Source organism: Sciurus carolinensis, chromosome 7 (assembly GCF_902686445.1).
Source record: "Sciurus carolinensis chromosome 7, mSciCar1.2, whole genome shotgun sequence".
Lineage (NCBI taxonomy): Eukaryota > Metazoa > Chordata > Mammalia > Rodentia > Sciuridae > Sciurus > Sciurus carolinensis.
In genome coordinates this window covers 135,238,292-135,259,680 of record NC_062219.1, presented here as the reverse complement: position 1 = coordinate 135,259,680, position 21,389 = coordinate 135,238,292, and the positions used below count along the sequence as shown (strand labels likewise).

At 40.6% G+C, this 21,389-nt stretch overlaps 1 protein-coding gene across 2 annotated transcripts in view; it reads right to left on the bottom strand.

The window, feature by feature from the left end:
• Fam50b (family with sequence similarity 50 member B) overlaps window positions 1-21,389 on the bottom strand; it is a 74,265-nt gene that overhangs the window by 14,417 nt on the left and 38,459 nt on the right. Inside the window, exon 1 of one of the 2 annotated variants that reach the window (XM_047559144.1) lies at window positions 11,631-11,725. The exons of the other annotated variant lie outside the window; for it this stretch is intronic. The gene's annotated coding sequence lies outside the window, so the exon portion shown is untranslated. Of the gene's footprint in view, window positions 1-11,630; window positions 11,726-21,389 lie in introns of those variants that run through there. 2 annotated transcript variants of the gene reach the window in all.

Genomic DNA, 21,389 nt, shown 5'->3' with positions numbered 1-21,389 from the left:
ACCTGCCAGGGGCTTCCTTGGCACTCAGCAGCCTGGGATGAGGGATTGCTTTCAACCGCCAACCTGGAAGTCCCTCTGATTTATAGATCACTTAATTGTTTATTTTAAAATGAAATATTTTCATATGACATAAATTTTGTAAATACAATATAAATACAATATAAATGATCTCTATAATCCTACGTCTGAGAGATGACCACTGTTACTAGTTGGCACTTACTTCCAGAATTTAAATGCACATGTGAGTATGTATTTTAATATAAATGAGATTATTCTATACATCATTTGAAAACCTTAAACACTTTATCACACTGTTTCCCATGGTAACACTTAAAGGTCCAAAGGTCCATTTGATCTTTTTTGATGGCCTCAAAGTATTTCCAGATAAGAATGGATCATAAGTATTTTATCAACTTTCTATAGTTGATATCTGTTTTCTTTTAACTCTAAAAAGATCATTCTTATACATATACCTCTGTGAAATAATTTTTATAGCACTGGCACTTAATCACTTAAAAACATGTAAGTTATAATTCTGAGTAAACTCACCCTTCCTTCCCTCCCTCTCTCCCTCCTTCCCACCTTTCCTCTCCTCTCCTCTCCTCTCCTCTCCTTTTTCCTTTCCTTTTTCCTTTCCTTTTTCCTTTCCTTTTTCCTTTCCTTTTTCCTTTCCTTTTTCCTTTCCTTTTTCCTTTCCTTTTTCCTTTCCTTTTTCCTTTCCTTTTTCCTTTCCTTTCCTTTCCTTTCCTTTCCTTTCCTTTCCTTTCCTTTCCTTTCCTTTCCTTTCCTTCTTTCTTTCTTTCTTTCCTTCCTTCCTTCCTTCCTTCGCTGGGGATCAAACCCAGGGCCTCACTCATGCTAGGTATATGCTGTATCACCAAGCTCACCTCCAGGCCCATATTAATATTTTTTTTTTAGCCTGATAGCCCTTGACTTTGAATTTAAGTTTAGCATCTTCTATATCTTCTTTGAATTTCATGATCAAACATTTTACCTATTTTTCTATTGAGATTTGTCCTTTTTTATTGACTTACAAGAACTCTTTGTATATAGAGAATACCAACCTTGATCTGTTATGTAACCATTTCTCCCAGTATGTTTGTCCTCTCTCTCTCTGTTTCTTTCATACTGGGGATTGAACTCAGGGGTGCTCTACTAGTGAACTACATCATCGGACCTTCTTTAATTTTCTTTTTTTAAATTTTGAGACAGGGTGTTGCTAAGTTGCTAAGGCTGACCTTTAACTTGCAATCTTCTTGCCTCAGGCTCCAGAGTAGCTGTTGTTAAAGGCCTGTGGCACTGCTCCTAGCCTGTTGTTTACATCTTTATTTTGTTTATGTTGCAATAGGTTGAGGATATTTTTTGGCCACCATATGAGTCCTATATTTTTATTTAGCCTAATTTGACAGTCTTTTCCTAGGTAACTTGTGATAAAGATACACACACACACACACACACACACACACACACACACAATGATATATCTATCTATCTATCTCTATATATTTCTTTGTACATGTGTATTTTTTGTACATATATAATTATTCTACTATTCTACTTAGGATCTATTCCTAAAAGTACTGTAAGGCAGGGATCTAATTTTTTTTTTTCCTAAAGAAGGAACTAAATTAAAATAAAAACTTAAACTGTAATCCCAATGACTCAGGAGGCTGAAGCAGAAGAATCTCAAGTTCAAGGCCAGCTCAGCAACTTAGTGAGGCTGTAAGCAACTTGGTGAGACCTTGTCTCAAAATTAAAAATACAAAGGGCTGGAGGATGTGGCTCAGTGGTTAAGCATCCCAGGTACCAAAAAACAAGTTAAAAAAAAAAGTTTAAAATTTTTTCTCAACCTGTTCCACGGGCCACAGGTATTCTTGCTAATTGGTAAAAATAAAAATAATGCAAATGAATGTTTTATATTCATCTATAAGTTACAAAGTTTGTTTGCAAATCTTATCAGTTGAGAGTTTGTTCTATACCAGGGGAAAAAAAGTCTGACTCAAATTGGCTTCAACAAAATATTTACTGACTCACTTATCTGAAAAGATTTGTGGTCAGATGAGCTACGTGTGTGGCTTAATTCAGAAGTTGGGCATTTCTCCTTGTCTTCCCTCATTATTTCTTCTTCTTCTTTTTTGTATTTTTATTTTTTGGTACCAGGGATCGAACCTAGGGGCGCTTCACCACTGAGCCACATCCCCAGCCCTTTTCTATTTTTTATTTTGAGACAGTCTCACTATGTTTAGGACCTTACTCAATTTCTGAGGCTGGCTTTGAACTCGTGATCCTTCTGTCTCAGCCTCCTGAGTTTCTGGCTGGGATTACAAGCGTGTGCCACAGGCCGGGCTTCTGCTTCATCTTTTGTCTAGTACTCCATAGGGCCACAAGGGGTCCCAGCAGCTTCTGGATGCTAAGTGCTATCTCATTTGATTGCTCTCTCTGAAGGGTGAGGGAGTTCATTCCTAGATCTCCTAAATAATTTCTCTGATTTTCCCAATCATTGTGGCCAGAAAAACGGTAGTCTTTTTAGATGAAGTCACTCAGGACCCACCCTGGAGCAGGGTAGTGAAACCTGGGATGTGCTGGGGAAAGATGGACATCCATCCAAACAAAAATTAGTGTCACATAAACCAAGAGAAATAGAGAAAGAAAGCTGATGATCAAATTAGCAAATCCTCACCATATGCATGCTCTTGTTTGACAGTCCCAAGAACCCTGTGAAGGTGCTAACCATTAACTTCTCTGTTTTACAGATGGAGATAATAAGAGTTTGAAGACCATGCATGATTTTCCCTTGGTCACTCACCAAGCTCAAATCTAGATCTTATGACTGAACTCTTTGCTCTTTCCAGTATTTTAAATTACCTCCCTACAGACTGAAAGCCATTACTGAGCATATGAGACTATGTTAATTCTACAAATCATTTAAAAATTAAAAGGTCAAAAAGAGATCTTATCAACTGAATGTAAAGTGAGTCATGAGGATTCGAGGCTCTTAATAGAGGCAGGACATTATATAAGTTTCAACACGGTGAATTCAAGAAAGGAAGTGGAATTCTCCCAAAGCAGAGCATGGGGCCAAGGCTTATGTGTGGATGGTCTGTTTGGGAATGTGGTCAAAGAAGGGAGGGCCAGGGAAATGAGGTAGGAGGCTGGGGAGGAAAATCTTAAGTAGTCGTATCTATTGGTAACTGCTGGTGTTGGTCAACTTTCCATTACTACACCAAACACCAGATATAATCAATTTATAAAGAGAAAAGTTTTATTTTAACTCACAATATTGGATGTATCAGTTCATGGTCAATTGACTCCAATGCTTTGGGTCTGTGATGAGGCACCACATCATGGCAGAAGCACATGGCACAGGAAACTGTTCATCTCATGTCAACCAAGGTCCCACAGTTTCCTTCAAAGGCAAGCTTTCCATGGTCTAAGACCTCCCACCAGGCCCTCTAGGCCTCGCCTCTTAAAGGTCCAGTATCTTTTAATACCACCACGCTGAGAACCAAACTTTTAACACGTGGGTCTTTGGAGGACTTTCCACATCCAAATTACAGTAACTGCTTGATCCCACAGGATCTTTTGAAAGTTCTCTGAATGAATCTCAAGACCATGGGAAGGGGAAAAAAGGGATCTCCCAACTCCAGTGCTTGATGGTTGCTCCATAGTATATTAACAACCCTATGTGAGTAAGAACACTGTGAGTTACCTCAGACATCCAGATACCCCCACACTGCTTCAGGGAAGGCAGTAATGGGAAGGGAGAAAAGACAATCTCAGGTACTCCAGCTTGAAGCCGGTTGACTAGAATTGCAGCAGTGGCAAAAAGAGATAGGACCAGAGCATTTTAAGAGGATCACCAGAAATCTTCAACATATTAGCCATTATAAGCCAACGATACCAAACTTGAGTTAAGGAAGTGATACATAAACAAACTCAAATTCCTATTTTCCTACACATTTGATATTTCACCTCCTAAAACATAATAAGTCTTCCTAGTTTCTTTTCATTTAACTTTTATAGAAGTCTCCTTAAAATATAATAAAAATTTTAAGTCACTTTTACTGAAAGGGTTCATTACTCCCCTACTTGCAGGATAAGATACCAAATGCCTTTGCTTAGCAATCAATGTCCTTGACAATTGGTTTTACATAGTTAAAGGTCTGTACTTCCCATAATCACCACAGCTAGACTCAAGCCAGTCCAATTTTCTTACCTTTCAATGTGTGGATCGGCATGACTCCCTCTTGGTGCTTTTGCTAATATCATGCTCCCTAACAGATGGGGATAATATGCAAAACATTTACCAACTGCTATGGCAGGTATTGACCAATCAGCACGCAGGCTGAGCCCATCAGACTGAAGTCAAGTGTAACTGCCAACTGGGGTGGACCAGGAGCCAGCCCTGCCCCCAGTCTCCGCTCTCCTTCGACTCCACCCCTAAAGTTTTCCTGGACTGCTGCTGCTTGTGTGGGTCTTTCCTTCTTTGAGATTAATGACTACTTTACTACTTTGTGAGCAGAGGTAGCATGAAAAAGGTTCATAAGACAATGTGACAGCCTGGATCACCTGCACCTTTTCAGAGCACATTTTTTATGGGAACACTTTCATAATGTTTTCCATAGAGAGGTCGATATAATTCAGTCTTTCCTATAATTTTGTTAAAATTTTGGTCTTTTGGTTGATCAAAATAACTTTTCATGATTGCTATTTTAGAAAAAAAATTCAATTTCACAAATTCAGGACTGACAATGTCATAAGTTGTTATAATTTTATTTCTAAATTAGTAACTGAAGAAAAAAAGGGAAAGCACTTATTCAAGAGCTAACATTTCGCATTTTATTACTTAAACTTTGTCAAATATGGGGGAAACCTCATAGAATCCCACTAAGAAATGTAGTAGTTTATCACGTATGATAGAATTTTTTATTCAGGAGAATTAAAGTTGCCATGAAATGCTCTTTAAATGGTCATTAGATATACCCCTGCAAGTCAATCCAACACCAGATGGTTAACAATATTTTAACCTATGTGGTGATTTTAAAACATGATCTCCAAGTTTTTTGATGCTTTCCCCTTTGAGAGGTGGGTTCCACCTCCTCTTCTTGAATCTGTACGGACTTGTGAGTTGGTTGTAATCCATGGAATACAGAAAAGGTGAAGCAGCTGCTGCTTCATTCCCTGAGATACTCACATCTGGAGTCTTGACACCCCTGTAAGAAGTCCAACTTCTCTGCAGCTGCCCTCCTTTGAGGAAGTGGGGCATGGGTACTGCACTCATGTCCCGGGTCCAGCTGACAGCCAGGCCCACCCCAAGCATGAGTGTGCACACCTCCATTTGATCCCAGCCTGTGAGGGTTAATTTTAGATGTCAGTTTGACTCGATTAAGAAATACCTAAGAAAGCTGGTAACACATTAATTCCAGGGTGCCTGTGAGGGTGTTTCCAGAGGAGATCAGAATGTGAGACTGAGTGGACTTGGTGGGGAAGATCTGCCCTCAGTGTGGGCGGGTGCCATCTGATTGGTTAGGGGCCTGGAGGGAATAAATAGAGGAGGCAAAGTGACATCTCCCTCTGAGAGCTGGAACACCTGCATCTCCTACTTGGGGCATCAGAATTCCAGGGTTGTGGGTCTTTGGGCTTCAGGACCAGTAGCTCTGTCCCCAGGGACTCAGACTTTCAGCCTCTAACTGAGAGTGACAGCATCAGCTTCCCTGGTTCTGGGACTTTAGGAATTAGACAGCCTTGCTTCCAGCATCCAAGGTCTCCAGCCTGCAGATGACCTATTATGGGCCTTCTCAGCAGCCGTAGTCCTATGAGCCAATCCTCCAACTAACTCCATTGCTGTGCATGCATCTACAGTTATGTCCTCTCCGTCCTATCTCCCTGGAAACTCCCATCTAACACACAACCTGACTGTAGACTCACTCCCAGCACAGTCTTCCCAATGGGGACCCTGGACATTATTGAGCAGACGCAAGCTGTGCCTTGTCCAAACTTCTGTCCTACAGAATCCACGAGTATAATAAAATAATTTTATCATGCCAGTGTGTTTGGGAGCAATAGTTACCTGGCAGTAGTGACCAAAACAATCATGAACAAGAGTAACTGCGACCCAGCTGCACTCCTAATATTTGTTGGACCCTGGGCTCAAGTATGGACAAATGGTCTGTATACCATGTTTCTAAATAGATAAAGGGTTATAAGTTGAATATTATAAATGATGCTAGTAAACAGTTAAATAAATATGTTCTCTCCTCCTTCCTTAAAAATTGTGCCCTCAGCTAGGCATGGTGGTGCACATCTGTAATCCCAGCTACACGGGAGGCTGAGGTCGGGAGGATTACAAGTTCAAGGTCAGCTTTGGCAATGAAGCAAGACCTGTCTCAAAATAAAAAAATTAAAAAGGGCCAAGTAAATCCATATGCAGTAGAATCACATTTAACCCCTGTATCTCACCCTGAACAAAACTCAACTCAAATTTAATCAAAGACCCAGGAATTAAACCAGAAACTACAAAACTGCTAGAAGAAAAGGTAGGCCCAACACTCCAACGTGTCAGCAGAGCAACTGACTTCCTTAACAAGACTCCTAAAGCACAAGAAATACAATTAAAAAATCAATAAGTGGGATGCTATCAAGTTCTTCTGCACAGCAAAGGAAACAATTAAGAACATAAAAAGAGAGCCTGCAGAATGGGAGAAAATCTTTGCCACCTGCACCTCAGGGCATTAATATTCAGGATATATAAAGAACTCAAAAAACTTAACACCATAAAAACAAATACCCTGATCAATAAATGGGCAAAAGAACTAAACAGACACTTCTCAAAAGAATAAATACAGTAACAAATATGAAAAAATGCTTGACATGTCTAAGCAGTTAGGGAAATGCAAATTTCATTGAGATTTTATCTCCTTCTACTTAGAATAGCAATGATCAAGAATATAAATAATGAATGTGTAAAGGATATGGGGAAAAAGTACACTGATATATTGCTGATGGGACCGCAAATTAGTACAACCACTCTGGAAAGCAGTATGAGATTCCTCAAAAAAAACAAGGAATGGAAACAACATATGACTGAGCTATCCCACTCCTGGGTTTATATCCAAAAGATTGTGACAAAGTGACATCAATGTTTATAGCAGCCAAGCTATGGAACCAACCTAGAGGCCCTTCAACGGATGAATGGATAAAGAAAATGTGGTGTATAATCACAATGGAGTATTACTCAGCCCTAAAGAAGAATGGCTTAATGGTATTTGTGAGTAAATGGATGGAACTGGAGACTATCGTGTTAAGTGAAATAAGCCAATCCCAAAAAACCAAAGGTCAAATATTTTCTTCAATATGAAGAAGCTAATCCAAAATAAGTAGGGGGGAAGGGATAAATAATGGAAGAAAGATTAGTGGAGCAGATGAAACAGAATGATCGGAAGGTAAAAATGATGGGATAGGGAAAGACAGTGGGATGAATCTGACCTAACTTTCCTATGTACATATATAAATATACCAGAGTGAATCTCACTAGTGGGTACATCCACCAGACACTAATTTTTAAAAAACTAAGTAATTAACAGAAGATCAGTAGAATAGAGAGGAAAGGGAACAGGGAGAGGGAGACGAGGAGGGGAAGGGGAAGTACTAGAGACTGAATTAGAACAAATTACATTCCACCCTTTTTATAATTATGTAAAAATGAATCCTAGTGTTATGTATAACTAAAAAGAACCAATAAAAAATTAAATTAAAAAGGGGCAGGGATGTAACTCAGTGGTAGAACACTTCTGGATTAGGTCCCAAGTACCCACTCCCTACACACACACACACACACACACACACACACACACACACACAATTGTGCTTTCATCATGACCTGGAAGACTGGGTTTGGACTTGGAATTACTATCAAAGTCTTATTTTATATTATATACTGACTCTATTCTATTCCTAACAGAGTCTACTTTGAACCCTTAAAGAGAGGGAGACTTGTAAAACTTCTCAAATAAGCAGATAAATGAGAAAGAAAAGGCAAAACTTCAGTCCCATTGTTGAATTACTTCAAATTTGTCATGATAACCAAGTTCATTATAATGTTTCTTTTAGATTTATTCATAGGAACCTGCAAAGGTACCTGCCCATCCTACTGAAACTTTTTTAAAAACAAATGCAACATTATGGTGGTTTCTCAGAAAATTTAAAACGGAATGTTTGTGTGATCCAGCAATTCCATTTCTGGGTATATGCCCAAAGGAACTGGAAGCAGGTACTCAAATGGATATTTGTACATCTATGTTCATAGCAGCATTATTTGCAGTAGCTAAGAGGTGGAAGTAACTTGAGTGTCCACTGGCAGATGAATGAACAGACTAAATATAGTATATACATACAATGGAACATTATTTGGCCTTTAAAAGGAAGGAAATTTTGACACATGATAGAATATATATGAAACTTGAAGACATTATGTTAAGTGAAACTTGAAGACATTATGTTAATCAGCCACTCAAGAAAGGACAAATACTAAATGATACCTCTTATATGAGTTACCTAGAACAGTCGAATTCATAGAGACAAAAAGCAAAATGGTGGCTGGTTTCCAGGGGCTGAGGAAGGGAGAATGTGGATACAGAGGTTCTATTTGGAAGGTAAGAGAGTTCTGGAGAAGGCTGCACACTTACAAACAGTTAAGTCACCCTCAGTGTCAATCATTGGATGAATGAATAGATAAAATGTATGTACACATTCTGAATAGAATACTATTCAGCCATAAAAAGAATAAAGTCCTGTCATCTGTGTGACACAGAGGAGCCTGGAGGACCCTATGTTAAGAAAAATAAGCCAGGGACAGAAAGACAAATGTCCTGCATGCTCGCTTATATGTAGAAGTTGACAAAGTTGATCATGAAAGCAGAGAGTAGAAAACTGATTAGCAGAGCCTGGGAAGGTTTGAGGGGGTGTGGGAGAGGATGCTTAGTGGGTAAGATTCAGGAGCACAGCTGGACGGGGGAATAACTTCTAAAGTCTTACACTACTCAGGTAACTATGGTGGACAATGCTTAGTGGTATGGTTTAAAAGATCTAGCAGGGATCTTGAAATGTTCCCAAGAGAAGGAAATGATGACTATTTGAGGTGAGGTGGTGATGGATATGCGAATTACCTGGATCTGTTCATTATGCATTGTATACAAGTATTGAAATATCACACTGCATCCCCAAAATATGTATGATTATGATTATTACAAGTCAACTAAAAGTTTAAAAAAAAAAAGAAATAAAATCGAAACCAAAAAATGGTAGAAAAGTAAAAAAAAAAAAAAAAATTCACAGAGTCTGGAATGAGATTTTGCTTAATGTAAGTCAGAGGTCAACACTACATACCCATAGCACTTAACAAGTAATTATAGTAGGATCTCCCCCCAGCATGCATCAGAATAAATTAAGATCAGACAAAGAAATGGTTAAGATGATAAATTTTATGTTATGTGTATTTTACTACAACAAAAAAATAAAGGAATCCAAAACACAGCCAAGAGGTAAAAGGATCACTTATGATCTGAAGGTTTTCATTTAAAATAAAAATTAAACACAGCTTGTCTCCCCGAGAGGATGTAGAACAGCTGCAGCAGAGGCGGGTGAAGCGGGAAGATGAAGCTCAGGTCTCGAGGGGTTAATTACCAATTGGTGGGGGGGACCCCACAGCACTTTGATTAAAGTCGCTACTGTCTGACCTCTACAGGCCTCACCGGCCAATGAAGGCCTCCTCCCCGCAGTGAGACAAGTGCGGGAAGAATCTGTGTTCAGTGATTACAACCTCTTTCAAAATAACTGTTAACCACAGAAGATGCAGAGAAGCCAGTGGACAAGCCCGGCCCAACCACCTTTCAGGAAACAGTCAACATTATTACTCAGTCAAAGTAGCATCACAGCCCAGACACCAGTGTGTGGAGTTATTACCGTGGTAGTGTCAGAGGACTGTTCTGGAACCAGCCAGAGACATGTGCATCAAGTCAGGCACACAGAGCATCTGGGGAGTTAAATGATAATATTATTTGCACACCTGCATGGTTAGATTGTACAGGTATAGAGTTGTGCATTTCACATTACATCCGTGTGGCTCTAATAAACATATACGTCAGATCTCATGCCCAGTTCTATCATTATAAAATATTCATGGTATTTCTGAAATACATGCATGCCTTTTAATAACTAATAGGCTTACTTATAATATTATATTCTTCTATCACCTGATACACCCATAATCACAGTTGTTCAGAATCTTCACCAGGCTCCGAGATGTGTATTTATCTGACCTCCGGCAAGATGCCTCCCAATGCCTCAGTTTCCTCATCTGTAAAATGTAACAACCACTGTATGCACCTCACATGGTTGTTATGAAGATAAAGTGAGTTAATGCAAGACTCTGAGAGCTGAGCCTGTCATATAGTAAGGGCTCAATCAATTTTGCAATATGTGTGTGTAAGCAGATAAGAACCCCTTCCAGAGTGTCTGAATTGCTCCTGCCTCTGACCCACCATATACTTTCTTTGTGTGTACAAGTCATTGATGTTTTAGTTTTAAATTCATGTGTCTAAATTTTTAGTTCCTTTCCTAACTGAGGACAGGGATAGTGAGATGCAGAGGGACAGAATCATGGGAAAAGCTGCACTGGAAAGCCTCTAACTGTGATCACAGGTTGCTGTCTACTTGAGAAAAGTCTTAAAACACTCAGCTGGGTTTACTTGTAGGGAAATGTTCCCCTAGAGCGCGCAGTTTGCGTGTTCCAAGAGTAGACACACACAGGGCTCTGCTACCTTGGCTGGGACCGGGCCTGCCTTGGGCACAGTGAGCGTCCAGCTTCTCAGATGAGATCACCACTGTCTGACCTAGAAGCCAAGTGCTCAGCCAGAAAACTCCAAATTAAGCCAGATGGGATGCTTTCTTTAGAGACTGCAGAACATGTGTTCCATTTTTGCAAAGAAAAAGCAACCCGGGACTTGGTGTTTTGACTCCCACCTCCTGTCACTCCCAACATTTGTGCAACAGGGAAATGAGCTCGGAGAAAATGATAAAGCTGATACGATTCATGACGCTGTCAGGAGGAAAGAAACAGGAAACTGAGCTGGACTGTGATGTCACCCCTTTGGCATGCTGTCCCCAGTCCTGGAAAAATGCAGTTCTCTTTGCTGTGAGGATTTGGAAACACAGGAGACAGAAGCTATTTGGTTGCTTGGCCAACTCCCGAGTACAATGAACTCAATCTTGGAAGTCTTGCCCGCGAGAGCCAGGAAAGGGTGAAAGTCGGTATGCGGAGCTGTTGCCAAGGACGCAAGAAGAAATAAAAGAAGGAACAAAACCCTGAAGGGTTCCAACGCCAGTGGGAAAACATTTCCTCAAGACAAACACGGAGACGCACAATGTGCTCTTATTGCGCCTCGGCTTTTTAAAATGGGTTTTGGAAAATAGTCTCTTGATGTTTATAAAGGTCCTTCCAACTCAAGGGCAATTGGAGATTTGGTCTCCTGCCCTGGGAACACGTTTCGACTGGTTTCTTGAGGAGGGGGCAAGTGCGCAGGGTGTCAGTGAGCAAGCAGGAGGCAGGGGAGGAACACCATGCTGAGACTCACCCAGGACCAGAAGGCAATGGCGATTGTACCTCCGTTTTACAGATGACAGGATTTCGGAGCCTCGCCCAAGGTCACACACTATAGCCTATGTTGACATCAGAATGGAAGCTTAGCCTCAATCAGCTATGCATTAACGAGAGAGAGAGAGAGAGAGAGAGAGAGAGAGATGGAATCCTGTTCATTCTCTTTACTAAGATGATGTCATCCAATAGCATCTGCATCAACAAATAAACAGGCCTGGAGCAGTGGACGGTGACTCTCTTTGGTCACCCATGACCTCGCTCTAGCACAAAGGTCCAGAAACTGCACTCTGGTTACCACCTGCTTTGGTAAACTCTGCTCTACTGTGATACAGCCACGTTCTTCGCCACCTCCCTCTGAGGCTGCCTTTGGGCTGCAATGGTGTAGTAGCAGCAACAGGGACCTAGGGGCCTGCAAAAGACAAAATGTTTACCATCTGGTCCTTAAAAACAAAAATGTCCCTGGTCTAAAGCAAGAGAGCTGCCAGGGAAGGGCCCAGTGTCACCCCTCACAGAACCACAGAGCCTTTACTGGCCGACAATGTGGACACCTCCCGGTCTCCTCCCCTGGTAGACTGATGGCAGTCTGGCTAGCGGTGACCTCTGTTCTGTTTTCCTGCAGCCCTGCCTGGGTCGTGCAGCGGGGCTGGTTTTTAATAGGTCCCATAACATCACACTGACCTCCAGTTCTCTCTTTGCTCTTCCAAAATCTCTGTGAATACAGGGTAAGCCTAACTCATTTTTGCATTCCTAGAATATACCATAGAATAGGTGCTCAATAAATGTGTTTTTAATTCATAAAATACGAAAACACTGGTTTACTAAGACAGTGAGTGCCCCAACCTGATCTATTGAGACCTTATTGATACAGGTCATCTGGAACCTCAACCTAACAGGGCTGGATCCAGACATAGGGTCTCCCCAGGATGAGGCAGGACGATTGCAAGTTCAAGGTCAGCCTCAGCAACGTAATGAGGCTCTAAACAACTTAGTGTGACTCAGTCTAAAAATAAAAATAAAAAGGGCTGGGGGAATAACTTAGTGGTAAAGTACCCCTGGTTTAAATCCTCAGTACCAAAATAAATAAATAAATAAATAAAATAAATGTACTGTATTTGGAATCGACTTTCAGTTTTTCCATCTCTTGTGACTGGCTTACAATTAGTCATTCACACACATACAAAGTTGAAGTAACCAAATCTTGTTCAAAATAGATTTCAAAATTATTTTTCCTGACTTTGACTACTCCAAAAACATTTTCCATTTTTTTTTCTGGAGTCCTTATTATCTCTTGAGTTTTCTCTGGACACAACTTCTTGAATACATATTTAAGAGCTGAAAATTTATGCAATAAAACAAATCACTCAGCCCCAGGGGATATCCTATACCACACATTAAGTGATTGCTGAATCTCAGTTCACTGGTGGTCCGCTTTGGGGGTCTGGATTTGAGGTTGGTGGTGGGAGACCACCAAGAGCTGCCCCTCCAATATTCCTTCAATGCTTGAAGAATTGACTACTCTGGTGGGTATCAGATGGATTTATACTTAGCCATTTGGCTAGAGTCAGATGTGTGGAAATCTGAATGAATCCACACAGATTGTGATCAATTCTAATAAGGTTTGCACATTTGTCTCCTGATTCCTAGACGAGGTGCCCAAATGTCTTGCCTTTTACGCAGCTGGGCCTCCTCGCCTACTTCCATCACATAGTCAATCTACAGCCTTTGGATAGTAGGATGCCTGGAAGTAATAATGATAATGGCAGGTACTACCAGATGGTGAGTTCCATTAAGCAGGGTCCCATCTCTTTTATTGGCTTACTGTGGCCCCTGCAGTCCTAACACCACTCAGAGCCAAGGAAAATAATATCTGGCTAGCAATCTAGCCAGGTGCCATAAACAGGTGCCCTTGTGACTTTTTTTCAATACTGGGGATTGAACCCAGGGCCTTGCACATGCTAGCTAAGTACTGCTGAGATACATCTCCAGCCCTCCTCATGACATTTTGTAAGTAGAAGCATTGCTTATCCATTGAATGGGTGAGAAAATTGAGGTCCTGAGGTTCATTGACTTGTCCAAAGGCATACAGCTGATTAAAGGAAGCAGTGGATTCAGTTTGGATATTTTTGACCCCAAGACCTTTGCTCTGGGACCTGTGTGCTGGTTCCTATTAGGAAACTAATTCCAATATTCTGACTAGTAAGGCACACAGAACACCCATCAAAGTATTTGCTCACCATAAAATATTTACCCAGGGGATGGGATAAAGGTGATTTGCCCAGCAGCGGGAAGCCTAATCTGTTGCAAGCTGCAGATAAAGACCAGCCAGAACTTCCAGCATGTCACTGGCAATGAGGGGTGGCTTTATGTGACTCTGGGCAGGTTTTGTCAGACAGAGGAGAGAAGGCAGTCTAGGAGAAGGCGCTAGATCTTCTTTTAATTTGTGTAGTGAAGTGCTGGGTTTTTAAACAATTTTAAAAGTTGTTCTAATTAGTTATACATGATAGTAGAATGTATTGCGATATATTATGCATATATGAAATATAACTTCTCATTCTTCTGGCGTACATGATGTAGAATTACATTGGTTGTGTAATCATGTGTGCACAAAGGATAGTAATGCCCAATTGATTCTACTCCCTTTTCTATTCCTCTTTCTCTTCCCCTCTAATCCAAAGTACTTCTATTCTTTCCTAACCATCCACCTCCTTATTGTGAAATTAGCATCCACATATCAGAGAAAACCTTCAGCCTTTGGTTTTTCAGGCATGGCTTATTTCATTTAGCATGATATTCACCAACTCCATCCATGTACCTGCAAATGCCCTAATTTACTTCTTCTTTAAGGCTGAGTAACATTCCATTGTGTATATATACCACATTTTATTTATCCATTCATTTGCTGAGGGGCATTCATACATTGCTGGTGGGGCTGTAAATTGGTGCAACCACTATGGAAAGCAGTATGGAGATTCCTGAGAAAACTTGGAATGGAACCACCATTTGGCCCAGCTGTTCCACTCCTCAGTTTATACTCAAAGGACTTAACATCAGCAAACTGCAGTGATGCAGCCACATCAATGTTTATTGCACTTCAACTCACAATAGCTAAACTATGGAACCAACCAAGGTACCTTCGACAGTTGAATGAATGAAGTGTTGGTTTTGTCTAGATGGGGGCTTGGCTTATGGCTCCATGAGCAGACAGGGAGAATCATGTAAACCATATGTATGTAGCACTGTGTTTGTGTGTATGTACACATTTGTGTTCCCTGTCACATAGCATAAATAAACAGATAAGCATGAAAGGTCACGCACAAACCCCCTAGAGCTGTTATCACTGGATACCTCTGTGCAGCCTGTCTTAAAGCAGAGTTCAATGACCATTGGCACAAAACACTGTGCTGAGCTGGGAGCTTGTTAAAAATCAAGATTTTCAGACTCCAAACCACCCCCTGGCCTGGTATCAAGCCCCAGGATTATTTGCTTAGTAACAATTTCCCCAGGTGAGTCTTAGATATACTAAATGCTGAGAGCCACCTTCAGGAGGTGAAGCCCAGTTGGAGGAAGTTAACTCATTGGGCATGTGCCCTTGAAGGGGATGGGGGACCCCAGCCCTCTCCTCTTTTTCACTTCTCTGACATGAGGTGAGTGGTGTTTGCTCTATCATGTGCTCCCTGCCCTGATGTGCTGCCCACCATGGGCCCAAAAGCAAAGAGGCCAATCAACCATGGACTGAAACCTCCAAAACTGTGAGCACAAATAAACCTTTTCTCTTTATAAGTTGATTGTTTCAGATATTTGTCATAGTGATGAAAAGCTGACTAACACACCTAGTCCCTGTCTCTATCTCTGTCTCTCAGATGGTCACCACCACTCAGCAGACACCACCATAGTACCCTCCTCTTTCCAATCTTCGCACAAAACAAAAACAAAACCAAAAGCAAACTAGTGTCTGTAAGGCCCTGGGTGCTAGAATTGTTTGTCTTGACCTAGAGACAAACATTACATGTTTCATGAGCAATAGGACAAACACAAACCTCACAAGAATTATTTACAAAGTTGCCTTTTTATTGTGAACAAATAAATCTACCATCTCCCTAGCTTCCAGGTGAGGTGATGTGGAATTTCTGCCATGACCTTGTTACATAATAAAGTTATATTTTTGTTTTGTTTTTGAATGAGGTTCTTTTACCTCAAAACTTGGAAGAAGTGCATTCCAAAAAGGAAATTGAATTCAAAAACATTTATTTATTTATTTATTGCAGTTAGAATCTTTAAAATTAAGCCACTTAGATCCTCAACTTCATGGCAGGGACAGAACTAAGCAATACTAATATATTACAACACAGATAACAGTGAGGGTCTGGCATTTCCCAGAAGGGATCTAGGAATCCAGATCTTCCAATCTGGGGATTTCATATTGGCAAACAATAATTCTAGCTGTCAACTGCTCTCCATTTCCCTGGTTGTTTAGGTCTACTGATGCCCTATTTGTGGATAAGACTCCCATTTACTGAGGCTCTCACCTGCGCCAGACCCTTGGAATGTGTTTCCTCGTACAAAGGTAGATTGAAGATTTTATTTACAGGTGAAGAAGGTGAGGCTGAGAGAGGCTAAGGATTATCCAGGACCAACAACCCTGTCCAACCCTGTGCTCTGCTTCAGTTACCAGGAGTGCATCATTTGGTCTTAAGCCTGCACCTTCCCTGGCAAACTTCTAGTTTGTTCCAACTGTCCCAACAGGTTGAATCCAGCCCCTCCATTGTGAGCCGGGAGTATTTACAGAGCGAATGGAGCTCCCGTCCCAAAGTGCCAGCACCACTCTGTGCAGAGCAGGAGTCCTCAGCCAGGGCAGCACGTTGGAATCACCAAGGGAACATTTAGAAACATGACCCCAAGCTACACTCCACACTAATTAAGAAAGAAATTCTAGGTAGGGCACCAAGGCGTCAGCTGTTTGTGAAGCTCCACAGGCGATTCCAACGTGCAGCTCAGGTTGAGCCCCGCTGGCTCCTGGCTTCACACCCTACCTGCTCATCACCGTTCCAGGTGCTACAGGTGGACCACCAGTGTGGACATCACCCAGGAACCTACTGAAAAGGCAGTATCAGAGCCCAGAATGCTCCATGAGAATCCTCATTTTAAGAAGGTCCCTGGGAGATTTGCTCCTACACTAAAATTTCAGGAGTTTGACTTTAGATGTTTACTTCTAACATGCAGCAAAGTTTGAGAATCAGGATATATTCCCCGCCTCCAGATCTCTGCATGCCTTACGCACTCATGGGTTAGGAAACTGAATGAAGGTGATGATTCCCTCTGAGGTTCCCCTGAGTTGCAGCATCCATAGAGATAAGAGGCCAAGGGGTTGGCTAAGTGAAATTATGTAAGGCAATGTCACATCTCTCGCATTTTTGGAAAAAGATCACCTGTGTTAGCAAGTCTTTTTTCATGGGTCTTGTTATGGTTGAGATATGAGGTGTTCCCCAAAAGCTCGTGTGTGAGACAATGCAAGAAGATTTAGAGGTGAAAAAATTGGGTTGTGAGAGCTTAACCTAATCAGTGCATTAATCTTCTGCTAGGGATTAACTGGGTGGTGATGCTAGGCAGGTAGGGTGTGGCTGGAGGAGCTGAGTTGATGGAGACATGCCTTTGGGTTTTATATTTTGTCTTCTCTCTCTCTCTCTCTCTCCCCACCCCCACTTCCTAATCATCATTTTCTGAGTCACTTCCCTCTACCACACTCTGCTGCCATGATGTTCTGCCTCACCACAAGCCCTGAAGAGAGGAGCTAACTGTCTATGGACTGAAACTGTGAATCTCAAAATGAACTTTTCCTCCTCTGAAATTTTTGTCAGGTCTTTTGGTTGCAGCAATGAAATGACTAAAACAGATCAAAATGACCTATTGTCATGTCACAAGACTTCCTACAACTTCAGGTTTAAAATAACCATTTGTCCACAATCCTGTGATTCAGCAGTTTGGGCTAAAGTCTGCGGGGAGAGTCCTCTGAGGGTCTTGCCCGGAGTCACTCTTGCAGTCGCAGCTGTCTGTGGGTTCCTGAGGCCTGATGGTCCTTGATGGCCTCCCTCACACATCTGAGCAACTGCTGTGGTGTCAGCCAAGGATCCTTGGTTCTCCTCCACGTGGCCGTGTGGGTCCAGGTGTGTTAATGCTGTGGCGGCAGCAGCATTCCAAAAGAGGAGGCACGGAAGCCACGAGATCTCTCATGACCTTGCTCAGAACCTGTATAACTGTTACTTCTGGCATGTCCTATTTATTAAAGCAAGTGGGAAGTCTGGGTCATATTCAAGGGGTGGGGAATAAACTTCATCTCCTGATGGAAGAAGCCGCAAAGAATTTGTGGTATTTCTAATTTGCCCCATTAAACCCATTGACTGTGATGATTTACATCATTTCCCCTTGCAAAAATAGGCTTACCCATCCCAGGATCCCATTTTTCATAAAAAAGTCTGTGGTTGCAGTTTAGCATCTTTCTCAATCTGCTTTCTGCGCACAAGAATTTGGAAGTCTGGAGTTTTGGATGGAACTTTTTTTTGTTTGTTTGTTTATTTTAGTCTGAGTTGGTACAACTTTACCAGGACAACTCTCTTAAAGACTCTGTAGGTTTCCCATGAATCCGATAGGGCTCATTCCATGCTCCAAAAGCCACAGTGTACATTTGTGTTGATACAAATCTCTTTTTACTCAGCCAAGTCAGGCCACTCTGGGACAATGCCCTTTTGTTGAGTTGAATTTTACTTTCCCACCCATTAAGTCCTGAGCCCTCCATATTTCCTCTAAATCTGCTTGCAAAGCCAAAAGTTTCTTCTTAGTTTGTCTCTTCTTTGAAGTATCGAATCATATGCTGCTAAGAATATTCAACTGACCCTCAACATTCGATGTAGAGAGGTCCTTAACCAGGGCTACAAATTCTTAAATACATTTTTCAAATTATAAGTTGCCACAGATGACATTTTTTCCACTTGTTCCACCACTACATAACATGTACTGTTGCCTTTTTCTCAACTTTATTTATTTCTTATTTCTTATCTTATTTTAAATTATTTTATTTGTTTTAATTAGTTGTAAATCACAGTAGAATGCATTTATACATTTTGATAGATCATATATAAATAGAGTGTAATCTCTCATTTTTCTGATGCAGGATCACATCCGTCATGCAGGCATGCATGTACATGAGGTAAAAATGTCTATTTCACTCTACTATCATTCCTTCCCCCATACTCCTTCCCCTCCCTTCACTTCCCTCTACCTATTATAAAGTAACTCTATTCTTCCCTACCCCTCCCACTTATAGTGAATTATCTTCCACATATCAGAGAAAACATTCAGCCTTTGGTTTTCTGGGTCTGACTTGTTTCACTTAGATTGATATTCTCTAACTCCATCCATTTCCCAGCAAATGCCATAATTTCATTCTTCTTTAAAAGTGAGTAATCTTCCATCATATATATAAACACCACATTTTCTTCATCCATTCATCTGCTGAAGGGCATCTAGGTTGGTTCCATAATTTAACTATTGTGAATTGTGCTGCTATACACATTGATGTGGCTGTGTTGCTGTAGTATGTTGATTTTAAGTCCTTCGGGGATAAGCCAAGGAGTGGGAAAACTGGGTCAAATGGTGGTTTCATTCCAAGTTTTCTGGGGAATCTCCATACTGCTTTCCATATGGTTGCATCAATTTGCAGCCCCACCAGCAATGTATGAGTGTACTTTTTTCCCACATCCTCACCAACATTTATTGTTGCTTGTATTCTCGATAATTGCCATTCTGCCTGGAGTGAGAGGAATCTCAGTGTAGTTTTGATTTGCATTTCTCTAATTGCTAGAGATGTTGAACATTTTTCATATATTTGTTGATCAATTGTCTATCTTCTGTGAAGTGTCTGTTCAGTTCCTTAGCCCATTTACTGATTGGATTATTTGGTTTTTGGTGTTAAATTTTTTGAGTTCATTATATATCCTAGAGATTAATGCTTTATCTGCGGTGCATGTTGTAACAATTTTCTCCCAATCTATAGGCTCTCTCTTCACATTGTTGATTGTTTTTTTTGCTGAAAAGAAGCTTTTTAGTTTGAGTCCATTCCATTTATTGATTCTTGATTTAACTTCTTGCACTTTAGGGGTCTTGTTAAGGAATTCAGGTCCTAGTCTGACATGATAAAGATTTGGGCCTGCTTTTTCTTCTAGTAGTCACAGGGTCTCTGTTCTAGTTTCTAAGTCTTTGATCCACTTTGAGTTGAGTTTCGTGAAGGGTGAGAGATTAGGGTTTAATTTCATTTTGTTACATGTGGCTTTCCATTTTTCCCAGCATCATTTGTTGAAGAGGCTACCTTTTCTCCAGTGAATGTTTTTGGCACCTTTGTCTAGCATGAGATACCTGTATTTCTGTGAGTTTGTCTCTGTGTCTTCTATTTTGTACCATGGTCTATGTGTCTGTTTTGGTGCCAGAACCATGCTGTTTTTATTACTATAGTTCTGTAGTATAGTTTGATGTCTGATATTGTGATAACTCCTGCTTTAATTTTCTTGCTAAGGATTGCTTTGGCTATTCTGGGTCTCTTATTTTTCCAAATGAATTTCATGATTGCTTCATTGGGATTTTAAAAGGAATTGCATTAAATTTGTATAGTGCTTTTGGTAGTATGGTCATTTTGACAATATTAATTCTGCCTATCCAGTGGCATGGGAGGTCTTTGCATCCTCTAAGGTCTTCTTCAATTTCTTTTTTTGTTGTTCTATAGTTTTTATTGTACAGGTCTTTCACCTCCTTTGTTAGACTGATTCCAAAGTATTTAATTTTTTGTTTTTGAGGCAATTGTGAATGGGGTAGTGTTCTTTATTTCTCTTTCAGTGGGTTCATTACTGATGTATAGGAATGCATTTGATTCATGGGTATTGAATTTACATCCTGCTATTTGTTTAATTCATTAATTAGTTCTAGATTTTTGGTGAAATATTTTGGATCTTCCAAATATAGAATCATATCAACAAATAGTGATAGTTTGTGTTCTTCTTTACTTATTCATATACTTTTAATTTCTTTCTTCTGCCTAATTGTTCTGGCTAGTGTTTCAAGGACAATGTTGAATAAAAGTGGTGAAAGAGGGCATTCTTGTTCCAGTTTTTAGAGGGAATATTTTCAATTTTTCTCTGTTTAGAATTATGTTGGCCTTGGGTTTAGTATATATGGCTTTTACAATGTTGAGGTAGTTCCTACTTATCCCTAGTTTTTCTAGTGTTTTGAATAGGAAGGGGTACTGTTTTTTGTCAAATGCTTTTTCTGCATCTATTGAGTTGATCATATGATTCTTGCTTTTAAGTCTATTGATATGATGAATTACGTTCATTGATTTCCGTATGTTCAAACAACCCTGAACCCTGGGATGAACCCCACTTGATCGTGGTGCACTATCTTTCTAATATTTTTTGTATGTGAGTTTTCAATAAAGAATTTTATTGAAAATGTTTGCATCTATGTTCATCAGGGATATTGATCTGAAGTTATGAGAGTCTCTTCATTGTTTTTCTGTGTCTTTTTGGGGGGAGGGTGGTACAGGGGATTGTGCCCTATTTTGTATTTTATTTAGAGACAGGGTCTCACTGAGTTGCTTAGGGCCTTGCTATTGCTGAGTCTGGCTTTGGACTTATGGGTCTCTTCCCTCAGGCTCCTGAGCTGCTGGGATTACACGGGCTTGTGCTACCATGCT